Here is a 12,600-nt window from a genome sequence, read left to right as displayed (position 1 = left end):
CAGGCAAGTTTTGTAAACTCTCTGAACTTGGGTTTTCTTGTCCCTTATCACTCACTTCATAAGACTGTGGGGAAATCTCATGAGATAATGCATGTAAAGCTCTCAGCACAGAGCATGGTTTATAAGGAGCCCCAAGAAATGGCAGCTGTGGTTACATCTCTGACCTTATCTCCAGTGCACAGATCCCTTTACTCCAGTCTACACATTTCACAGGTCTTTCATGGCTCAGTTTACTTTTAAAAAATTTATTATTATTATGTTATGTTATTTGAATGAAAATAGAGTTTATTGCCCAGGGATTAAAACCATTTGAACATGTATTTTTCTATATAACTTATTGTGAGGTGATCAGTGTTCACTAAAATATGAATTTCCATCATTTGCTTCAATTCATGTCTCCTTGACCAATTCTTTTTTTTCCTTCTCATATATTGTATGCCACACCTTTCAGGCAATGAAGAATTTTTTAAACACCACAGCTAAGGACTTGAACGTTCATCTGCAAGTACTCATATGCTTATTATTAATACATACATTTATGTTCTTCGTGGTTTTCTCACAGCCATCCTCTACAAGGATGTTTTTGGAACACAAGTTTTTGGAAAACATTTATCATGACAACCTTCACTCACCTTCAACTCATAGGATGTTTCACCTTGAAGAGTCTGGTGACTGGCCTCCAGGTGCTGCTGCCCTGCCCACACAGCTTGATGGTGCCTCTGGTGACTTCTTTCCTCAGCAACCACATGGGGAAAAGTTTCATGCCCTAGTTTAAATACCACCTCCTCCAGGAAGTCTTCCCTGCTTTCCTCTCCTCTCCTGGTCACAGTGTTTCTTGCCCTTTTCTGGACCTTCTGTGTGTTCTGCCTCCACAAACAAGGCTTTGTTTCCATGCTTTGTTTATCTGTTAGGTTATAAGCTTCCTCAAGGGACCAGGTGGTATCCCTCTCTGAATGTCCCTCAGCATCTAGCGCCTGGCTTGGCATGCAGAAGATGGATAATAAATATTGATTAAATGATTCACTCATCTTCCCAGCAAAGACTGGCAGAAGTTAATGAGATATGAAGTCAGAGGTTAGGCAAGCCCAGATTCAAGCCCCACACTCCAACCTCCCAGCTGAGAACCCTCAGACAGGCCGCGGCTCCACGTCTCCACGACAGTTTCCTCAACCATCAAATACAGATGCTTCCACTTGGCCGGTGTCACTAGACTCTAGGGATGTTATCGGCTGATGATGGTGTTGATGATTGCTAATATTTATGGAACCTACTGTGATCTGGGCTCCAAGCACTTGGGCCTCTCTTCTGATCCTCGTGACACCCCTCTGAGACAGGCACTGTTATTATCCCCATTTTACAGATGAGAGAACCTGGAAGGAATTGTGGCAGAGCAGGTTTGGGGAAGGAACAGGGCCCCAGGGCCAGGAAGGGAAATGGGGGTGGTAGGGTGGGGCTGGGATGAAAGAAGGGAGCCAGCAAGGGGGCCACGAGCCAGCTCTCTGTGGCTGAGTTTCGGGCAGCTGGGGCTGCCTTTAGAGTTTCACTGCCTGGGAACTAATTCCTGCCAGAGGTGTGGGATGCCGACCTGCAGTCTGTCGCCCTGAACTTGAATTCCTAATCCCTGCCCCTTCTATTCCTAGTGTAGGGCTCTTAGTCAGGCTGTTGGATCTCTCTGAGCCTCAATTTATTCATCCTTGAAATGGGTATGGCAAAAGTGATCTTTCCATTCAAGAGTCAATGAGGTGTTGGATATAAGGGGTGCACAGCAGGTATTTAACATATTTTCACTGAGTTTTGTGTGACTGAACCAGAGAGACCTTCACAAGGAACTATAATAAAATACTTGCAGTTTTCCATTCACGCCCTACACTCTCCTGTTTTCCAGCCTTGACTTCCATGGCTCCATATCCACAAGGCCCCTCCTGCCTGCCATCCCCACGTGACAGATCTGACCCATCCTTCAAGGCCCAGTTCAAATGGTGGAGTGGCAGGAACAGAGTTGGAATAAAACTGCCACTGACCCATGCTGTGTTTTCATCTTCATGCCATCTCCCTGAGCATGCCAGGCACATAGTAGGCCAGCAGTAAGTGATGATGGTGTTAAGAGTTCACGTCTCCTGAACACTTCCTCAGTGTAAAGCACCAACCAGGCACTTTATATCCATTGTTATTTTTTAATGTTTATTTAGTTTTGACTGTCTCTTGTTGAGGAGCACCGACTCTAGGCACTCAGGCTTCAGTAGTTGCAGCTTGTGGCCGCTAGAGGGCGGGCTCAGTAGTTGTGCATGGGCGTAGTTGCCCTGCAGCTTGTGGGATCTTCCTGGACCAGAGACCGAACCTGTGTCCCCTGCACTGGCAGGTGGATTCTTAGCTACTGAACTACCAGGGAAGTCCTACATGCATTATTATATTGAAACCTCCCAACTACCCTATTGTACAATAAGGGCATGTGTGCATGCTGAGTCGCTTTGGTCATGTCTGACTCTGCAACCCTATGGACTGTACTCTGCCAGGCTCTTTTGTCCATGGATTCTCCAGGCAAGAATACTAGAGTGGGTTGCCATGCCCTCCTCTAGTTTCTGACCCAGGGACTGACAGAGGCTCAAATATTAAGGAATTTGAGCTAGGGCTGGTTAAAGAGGAAATCGAAAGTGTTAGTCGTTCAGTCGTGTCCAACTGTGATCCCATGGACTATATATTATAGCCCACCATGCTCCTCTGTGCATGGATTCTCTAGGAAAGAATACTGGAATGGACTGCCATTCTCTTCTCCAGGGGATCTCCCTGACAGCGGGATTGAACCCAGGTCTCCTGCATTGCAGGCAGATTCTTTACTATCTGAGCCACAAGGGAAGCCCAGTGGTTAAAGGGGAAACCAGGATCTGAACTCAGATCTCTGACTCCCAAGACACTGAGCTATTATTTTGAATAAAGAACTCAACGCTAGAACCAACCCCATTGAAGGAGGGTGTGTTCTGTCAGTGAACCCGGGGTTCGAGTGCTGCACACATTGATGCAGGTGGGAAGAGTGTGCCCACAACTATCAACTACTTTGTAATTATGGATGTTTAGCCCCGTTTTCCAGATGAGGAAGCTGAGGCACAGGGAACATTAAGAGAGGCTACACAGCTGGTAAGGGAGGAGCCCTGTTCTAGCCAGAACCAAAAGCCCTGGACAAGACCCCAAACAAAGCAAACTTCCATCCCAGCTGTTGTACCTCATCCCTGGTGAATTTTCTTATGAAAAATGCCTCTGATTTCCTCTTCTCAAAGCCCTACTTATCAAAATATAAAATGCTTGATAGAAACTTCCCAAAGGCACAGACCTCCCGTTCTGGGGCTCCTAGTGTGTTATCTATTCACAAAAATCCAAAATCAGACAGAAGCCAAATTGGCGCTGTACAAAGGAAGGGGGAAAAACCCTCCGCATTGTCATATTTGTACTTTTCTGTACAGTCTTTTTCAACTGTTCTAAAATAAGCACGTATTACTTAGCTGGTAAAGAATCTGCCTGCAATGCAGGAGACCCCGGTTTGGATTGAGAAGATCCCCTGGAGAAGGGAACGGCTACCCACTCCAATATTCTGGCCTGGAAAATTCCATGGACTGTATCCTCCATGGGGTCGCAAAGAGTTGGACACGACTGAGCAACTTTCACTTTCACACTTTCGTAACTGGAGAGAAAACGTCATTTTTATAAGGGGGGGGGGCTTTCCTGGTGATTCAGAGGTAAAGAATGCCTGCCAAGGAGATATGGGTTCGATCCCTGGGTGGAGAAAATCCCCTGGAGAAAGAAATGGCAACCACTCCAGTATTCTTGCCTGAGAAATTCCAAGGATGGAGGAGTCTGGCGAGCTACAGTCCATGGGGTTACAAAAGAATCGGATATGACCTTACGACTAAAAAATAAGCCATTTTTTTTTAAAGCAATAAGTTGCTGCTTCAGGGAAGCAGAGAAGTTCTGTTGATAATGATATTTTCACTGGAAAATTGTTGGAATGTGAGGTTCAGGGGTTCTCTGGACTGGCACATAGTAAATACTATATGAGTATTTGTCAAGTAAATAAAACTCTGGGCCCTGACATTCTGTAAGCTGTGGCCTCTTGGTCATATCATTCCACTACCCTGGGCCTCAGTTTCTTCACCTTAGAAGTGGAACAAATCATGGCTTCCTCATATAGTTACTATGAGAGTTGAAGAAAACCCGGGTGGTTGTGTGTGTGTGTGTGTTGGGCATAATATTACCAAAGTGAATTGAGAAGATAAAAGATCTGAAAGAACAGTTCTCCGGAGAAGATATATAGAGGCCAGTAAGCATATGAAATGGTACCCAGTATCATTAATCATTAAGGAAATGAAAGTTCAAACCACAAGATTCATACCCTCTAGAATGGCTGTAATCAAAAAGAATGTTAGTAACAAGTTTTGGCCAGGATATGAAGAAATTAAAACCTTCATATATTGCTGGTGGGACTGTAAATTGGTGTAGCCATGTTGGAAAACAGTTTGGCAGTTCCTTAAAAAGTTATACACATTATTGTTGTTCAGTTGCCAACCTGGGTCTGACTCTTTGCAATCCCATGGACTGCCTAGCATGCCAGGCTTCCCGGTCCTTCGCTATCTCCCGGAGTTTTCTCAAATTCATCTCCATTGAGTCAGTGATGCCATCCAACCATCTCATCCTCCGCCACCCTTGCTTTTGCCTTCAATCTTTCTGAGCATCAGGGTCTTTTCCAATGAGTTGGCTCTTCATATCAGGTAGCCAAAGTGTTGGAGCTTCAGCTTCAGCATCAGTCCTTCCAATGAATGTTCAGGATAGAGTTATGATATGACCCAAGGATTCCACTCCTAGATATATACCCAAGAGAACTGAAAACAAATGTTCATACAAAAACATATACATGGATGTTCGTAGCAGCAGTATTCATAATGAGCAAAACATGGAAACAACCCAAATGTCCATCAGCTGATGAATGGATACACAAATGTATATCCATCCAAGGGAATATCATTCATTGAAAAAGAAATAAAGTACTGATATCTGTTACAACATGCATGAGTCTTGAAAACATTATGCTAAGTGAAAGAAACAAGACATGAAAGGTTATATGTTATATTATTATATTTAGGTAAAATGTCTAGAATAGGCAAATCTATAGGGACAGAAACCATTCCGACATAAGGATGTTAGTGCCACGCTTCTCCAGTGGAGACAGGCCATAAAAAGGTGCTGTTCACGACCACCACACGTGGGTGGGGCTTCCCAGGTGGCTCGGACGGTAAAAAGAATCTGCCTGCAATGCAGAAGACCTGGGTTTGATCCCTGGGTTGGGAAGATCCCCTGGAGAAGGGAACGGCAACCCTTTCCAGTATTCTTGCCTGGAGAATTCCATGGACAGTCCATGGAGCCGCAGTGAGTAGGACACAACTGAGTGACTAACACTTTCCCTTTTTTCACAGGGACAGAAAGTCGATTAGTGTTGCCAGGGGTGGGTCGGTTTCATCTTACAGATGAGGAAACTGAGGCTCAGAGAAACTGAGTTCTGCTATGCCCACCTATCTGGTGACTTTGGACTGGTGGCTTCACCTCTCAGAGCTTTAGTTTTCTCAAGTAAAAAACGGAGGGGCACCTGAGAGGGTGGTTGCCCACCTTCATAGTAGATCATGTCCTCTCTGCCCTTTCCAGGTGGAAGCTGGTGGGGTTGGAGGGGTAAGGCTGCCACCTAGAGGTGACCTTTGGTACCTGCCAGAAGCCCGCAAAGCTGTATGATACCTATTAAGGAATGAACCAAACCCCCCATAGACTTGGGGAGGAGAAAAAGAATGTGAGAGATGCAGCCCGCCGGGAGGGCCGGGGCTACCAGATTGGCCAAATTCTTTCCAGATGTTTCCAGGCCCTGAAGATGTTTTTCACAGATGTTGGGTCTTATGGTCTCACTGGAGGAGGGCAATCGGATTCAGGTCCCAGTAGAGGTGCCCGGAGGAGTTTGGGGAAACACAACCTACCAGTCCTGTGATTATCAGCTGATTCCCTCCTTTTCTCAAAGGAGCTCTTTAAAACACACACCTGGTCTTGTCACTCTCTAGCTTATGACCTTGCAACTAGCTCCCCTGCATGGCCCAGCCAACCCCCCGCAACCTCCCTGCAAGACTCTCAGATTTTCAGCCTCCTTCACAAAAACCTTAGGCTTTGATAAAACACCCTTCTTTTGACACTCCCTCTGACCTCCCTGCTCTCCCTCTTAGCCCACGTTGTTCTCTCTGCTTGGGCTTCTCTCCACCTCTCATCAGTTCAGTTCAGTCGCTCAGTCGTGTCTGACTCTTTGCGACCCCATGAACCGCAGCACGCCAGGCCTCCCTGTCCATCACTAACTCCCGGAGTTTACCCAAACTCATGTCCATCAAGTTGGTGATGCCATCCAGCCATCTCATCCTCTGTCGTCCCCTTCTCCTCCCACCCCCAATGCTTCCCAGCATCAGGGTCTTTTCCAGTGAGTCAACTCTTCGCATGAGGTGGCCAAAGTATTGGAGTTTCAGCTTCAACATCAGTCCTTCCAATGAACACCCAGGACTGATCTCCTTTAGGATGGACTGGTTGGATCTTCTTGCAGTCCAAGGGACTCTCAAGAGTCTTCTCCAACACCACAGTTCAAAAGCATCAATTCTTTGGCGCTCAGCTTTCTTCACAGTCCAACTCTCACATCCATACATGACCACTGGAAAAACCATAGCCTAGACTAGACGGACCTTTGTTGGCAAAGTAATGTCTCTGCTTTTTAATATGCTATCTAGGTTGGTCATAACTTTCCTTCCAAGGAGTAAGCGTCTTTTCATTTCATGGCTGCAGTCACTATCTGCAGTGATTTTGGAGCCCAGAAAAATAAAGTCAGCAACTGTTTCCACTGTTTCCTCATCCATTTCCGATGAAGTGATGGGACCAGATGCCATGATCTTAGTTTTCTGAATGTTGAGCTTCAAGCCAACTTTTTCACTCTCCTCTCTCACTTTCATCAAGAGGCTTTTTAGTTCCTCTTCACTTTCTGCCATAAGGGTGGTGTCATCTGCATATCTGAGGTTATTGATATTTCTCCCGGCAATCTTGATTCCAGCTTGTGCTTCTTCCAGCCCAGCGTTTCTCATGATATACTCTGCATATAAGTTAAATAAGCAGGGTGACAATATACAGCCTTGACGTACTCCTTTTCCTATTTGGAACCAGTCTGTTGTTCCATGTCCAGTTCGAACTGTTGCTTCCTGACCTGCATACAGGTTTCTCAAGAGGCAGGTCAGGTGGTCTGGTATTCCCATCTCTTTCAGAATTTTCCACAGTTTATTGTGATCCACACAGTCAAAGGCTTTGGCATAGTCAATAAAGCAGAAATAGATGTTTTTCTGGAACTCTCTTGCTTTTTCGATGATCCAGCGGATGTTGGCAATTTGATCTCTGGTTCCTCTGCCTTTTCTAAAACCAGCTTGAACATCTGGAAGTTCACGGTTCACGTATTGCTGAAGCCTGGCTTGGAGAATTTTGAGCATTACTTTACTAGTGTGTGAGATGAGTGCAATTGTGCGGTAGTTTGAGCATTCTTTGGCATTGCCTTTCTTTGGGATTGGAATGAAAACTGACCTTTTCCAATCCTGTGGCCACTGCTGAGTTTTCCATATTTGCTGGCATATTGAGTGCAGCACATTCACAGCATCATTTTTCAGAATTTGAAATAGCTCAACTGGAATCCATCACCTCCACTAGCTTTGTTCATAGTGATGCTTTCTAAGGCCCACTTGACTTCACATTCCAGGATGTCTGGCTCTAGGTGAGTGATCACACTATCATGATTATCTGGGTCATGAAGATCTTTTTTGTACAGTTCTTCTGTGTATTCTTGCCACCTCTTCTTAATATCTTCTGCTTCTGTTAGGTCCATACCATTTCTGTCCTTTATCGAGCCCATCTTTGCATGAAATGTTCCCTTGGTGTCTCTAATTTTCTTGGAGAGATCTCTAGTCTTTCCCATTCTGTTGTTTTCCTCTATTTCTTTGCATTGATCACTGAGGAAGGCTTTCTTATCTCTCCTTGCTATTCTTTGGAACTGTGCATTCAAATGGGAATATCTTTCCTTTTCTCCTTTGCTTTTTGCTTCTCTTCTTTTCACAGCTATTTGTAAGGCCTCTCAGGCAGCCATTTTGCTTTTTTGCATTTCTTTTCCATGGGGATGGTCTTGATCCCTGTCTTCTGTACAGTGTCACGAACCTCTGTCCATAGTTCATCAGGCACTCTGTCTATCAGATCTAGTCCCTTAAATGTATTTCTCACTTCCACTGTATAATCGTAAGGGATTTGATTTAGGTCATACCTGAATGGTCTAGTGGTTTTCCCTACTTTCTTAAATTTAAGTCTGAATTTGGCGATAAGGAGTTCATGATCTGAGCTACAGTCCGCTCCCGGTCTTGTTTTTGCTGACTGTATAGAGCTTCTCCATCTTTGGCTGCAAAGAATATAATCAATCTGATTTTGATGTTGACTATCTGATGATGTCCATGTGTAGAGTCTTCTCTTGTGTTGTTGGAAGAGGGTGTTTGCTATGACCAGTGCGTTCTCTTGGCAAAACTCTATTAGCCTTTGCCCTGCTTCGTTCTGTATTCCAAGGTCAAATTTGCCTATTAATCCAGGTGTTTCTTGACTTCTTACTTTTGCATTCCAGTCCCCTATAATGAAAAGGACATCTTTTTTGGGTGTTAGTTCTAAAAGGTCTTGTAGGTCTTCATAGAACCGTTCAACTTCAGCTTCTTCAGCATTACTGGTTGGGGCATAGACTTGGATTACCGTGATATTGAATGGTTTGCCTTAGAAATGAACAGAGATCATTCTGTCGTTTTTGAGATTGCATCCAAGTACTGCATTTTGGACTCTCTTGTTGACCATGATGGCTACTTCATTTCTTCTAAGGGATTCCTGCCCAGAGTAGTAGATATAATGGTCCTCTGAGTTAAATTCACCCATTCCACCTCTCATACCAGGGGGGGAAAGTGATCTGCTCTCAGACACAAGTTTCTCAGATACACAAGTCATAGAGAATGCTGTGTATAACCCCTATGCACAGGTGGTCTCAAACTACACTCAATAAAATGGGTGTATTTTCCATCTACATATGGATGGTTAAAGGGGATGTGGTACATGTATACAATGGAATATTACTCAGTCTTTAAAAAGAATGCAATAATGCCACTTGCAGCAACCTGGATAGACTTTTTGAGATCATACTAAGTGAAGTAAGTCAGACAGAGAAAGACAAATACGATTTCACTTATGCAGAATCTAAAAAAATAGATACAAATGAGCTATTCACAAAACAGACACAGACTCATCGGCTTAGAGAATGAATGTATGGTTATAGTCGGGGAAGCGGGTTAACCAGGGGAGGGATAGATTGGGAGTTTGGGACTGACATGTACACACTGGAATATAATACTTGAAATATATAGCCAAGGACTTGCCTGGATCCCTGGCAGTCCAGTGGTTGGGGCTCTGCAATTCTACTTCAGGGAGCATGGGTTCAATCCCTGGCCTGGGAACCAAGATCCCACATGCTATGCGGGGCAGCCAAAAACTAAAAGAAAAGAAAAGATGAAAAATAAAAATAAAGTAGATAATCAACAAGGACCTACGATATAGCACAAGGAATAGTCTTCAGTATTCTGTAATAACCTCAATGGGAAAATAATTTGAAAAAGAATAGATACATGTATATGTATAACTGAATTACTTTGTTATACACCCGAAACTAACACAACATTGTTAATCAACTATCCTCCAAAATAAAATTAATTTTAAAAAATGGGTGTGTTTTAACCCTTCAGCTGAATAGAATTAAAACCTGGGACAGCAGTATCAAAAATCCAGATCAACTACTAACATAAAAAATAAGACTCAGAACTATTTTGAAATAAACAAGACATTCAGTCTTTGGCGTCTGAGTAGTACTGGCCACACTATGCACATGGGTGGTGGTAGCTTAGAGCACCCATTTCTCAGATTCTGACCCTGACCCCTGCTCCACACTTCCTATAGGGGATCTCAGTCTGCCATCATTTCACATTGTAATTCTGATCTGTCCCTCCCCCCAGATTTAAGTCACTCTTTATCTTCTTTATTGTCACACCCCCATATTCAACCCAGTGTTCATTGCAGAGTACAAGCCCGAGAACCGCTGATTGAATTGACCTCAGTGGAAGATTTTTGGAATAGTTAAGAGGCCACTCCCAGTCTCTTCCCAGAATAGTCTCTGGCCACTGTCAGAGGCTCTGTTACTTTGCAAACCAAAGAGACTGCAGGGACCAGAATTCTCAGGTATATCCTCCTGGCTTATTGACAGAGTAGCATCTCTCTGCCCATTCCTCTGCCCCCATGATCAGCCCTCCCCAAAAAGGCAGATAAAAAAAAAAAATGATGCTAATAGTATCAAAGCAAGTACATTCATACCTCAAATCCACTTTAGTTACCATGATAGTCCTAAGAGGAAGCCACGATTAACCCCACTGAACAGGTGAAAGAGGGGCTTCCTGGTGGGCTCAGTGGGTAAAGAATCTGTCTGCTAATGCAGGAGACGCAGGAGGCGTGGGTCAATCCTTGGATCAGGAAGATCCCCTGGAGGAGGGCATGACAATCCACTCCGTTATTCTTGCCTGGAGAATCCCATGGACAGAAGAGCCTTTTGGGGTCACAAAGAGTCGGCCAGGACTGCAGTGACGGAGCACACACACACGCACAGGTGAAAGAACTGAGGCCAGGAGCTCAGTGACACACCTGAAGGCACACAGCTTAAGAAGTGTCAGGGCACAGGATTTTATTTATTATGTGCCAATCACTGTTCTGAAGGCTTATAAATCTTATTTTATATAATCCTCGTAACATCACTATGAAGTATGTATTGTTATCACTCCCACCTTACAGATAAGAAACAGACTCAGAGCTCAGGTACTTTTCCCAAGATCGTCAGGCTGGTGATGCCTGGTTTTGAGCCAGGGCAGTCTGGATTCACCCTCTCAACCACTCTGCTTTCTTTGCTTCCTTCTGCATACCATCTGAAAGCCTTGGCTTCAGCATGTGTAAGTAGGGTAAGAACACCCACATCACAGAGTGGTTGCGAGGATTCGATCAAATGTATGTGGGCAGCTGGAACACACTAGATACCCAAGGAAAAAGAGGTAACAAGTTTGGCTACTCGAGTCGAAGCTGACAATTGCAGCAACTGGCCACCAGGGGGAAGTCACGCGCCGAAGACCTAATACCTTCCCGGGTCCTGGTTGACTGCTGGATGGTTAAGAATTCGATTGAAACCTTCTTTTCCCTGTGCCCGGACCTTGTGATCAGTGACATCTTGCCGATGCAGAAACTGGTGGAACTAACCTTCCTGCAGGTGAAATTAGGTATAGACCTTAAACACATCCAAGGCCCCTTTGCCAACACCAGTTCTGGGAGGATGTATGCTGGGGGGAACCTAGTTGTGTCCCATTTGGGGATGGCTGTGGTAGGGGGCAGCAATTACTCGCAATGCCCCTTCTGCTGGAGGCTGGGCTCCTGGAGCCACAGCTGCAGGGTGAAGGGTGATAGGAGGGGCTTTGGAATTGTCTCCCTATGGGTTTCCGTGGTTACAGATTGATGCAGGCAGCCCACTAGGCTGGGTCCTTTATCTGTATTGTTTCCTGGGGAGACAATGGGTTTTAGGGATTGGGGGGGGGCCACTCCATGCAGATCACTGCTGCAGGAGGGCCCTCCTGGGCCCTGCTCCGTGAATCCCTTGACCCCGGGGCTGCTGGGGCTGAGAGAGCAGGGCGTGGGGGTCAGCCTTGGCAATCAGTCCCTGCTTTAGGGCCCAACACTACCGCTAGAGACTTGCGAGCGGCCATCTTCAGGGCCCTGAAACAGCAAAGCGGCAGAGGTCTTGGGGTACTCGATAAAAAGCACACATTTTAGAATCAGCCCTGATTACATCATGATGCCAACTTGGGCAAGTTATTTTACCTGCCTGAGCCTCAGTTTCCTCATCTGAAAAGTGCGGGGGAGCACCGACTTCATAAAATTACTGTGAGGAATATCACGCACGAAGCCTGGTGTCAAGAGGCTCGCGGAGTCCCTGAGCTCCGATAGGCTCGGAGCATGCCTCGGGTCGCAGGACCGGCTCTGTCACTCAGTCTGGCCTTAGCCAAGGCCCTTCCCCTCTCAGGGCCTCAGCTGCCCCATGTGTGGCGTGGGGACTTTGAAAGGTTTATAAAGGATGAGATGAGATGATAAGAAAATGCTTAGAAAAATACAAGTCAAGCCCTAACACACGACTCTGCCTTCCAGGACTTAAAGGCACTTGGAATATACAACACGTGATCACAGAGGGCACGTGACATCCGGATGAGTTGAATCTTTGGTGCTATGGCAGAAAGGGGAGATTATTTAGGAGGTTGGACGTGGAGGGTCTCAGAATCAGGGAATTATTCCAGGTAGATCTGCCACCCTGATCAAAAACAGAAACAAAAGCACGAGAGTGGGAATTCCCTAGTGGTCCAGTGGTTAAGACTCTGCACATTCACTGCCAAGGGTGTGGGTTCG

The sequence above is a fragment of the Giraffa tippelskirchi genome, chromosome 3 (assembly GCF_054371585.1).
Source record: "Giraffa tippelskirchi isolate mGirTip1 chromosome 3, T2T-mGirTip1v1.2.pri, whole genome shotgun sequence".
Lineage (NCBI taxonomy): Eukaryota > Metazoa > Chordata > Mammalia > Artiodactyla > Giraffidae > Giraffa > Giraffa tippelskirchi.
Note: the sequence above shows the minus strand (reverse complement) of the source record.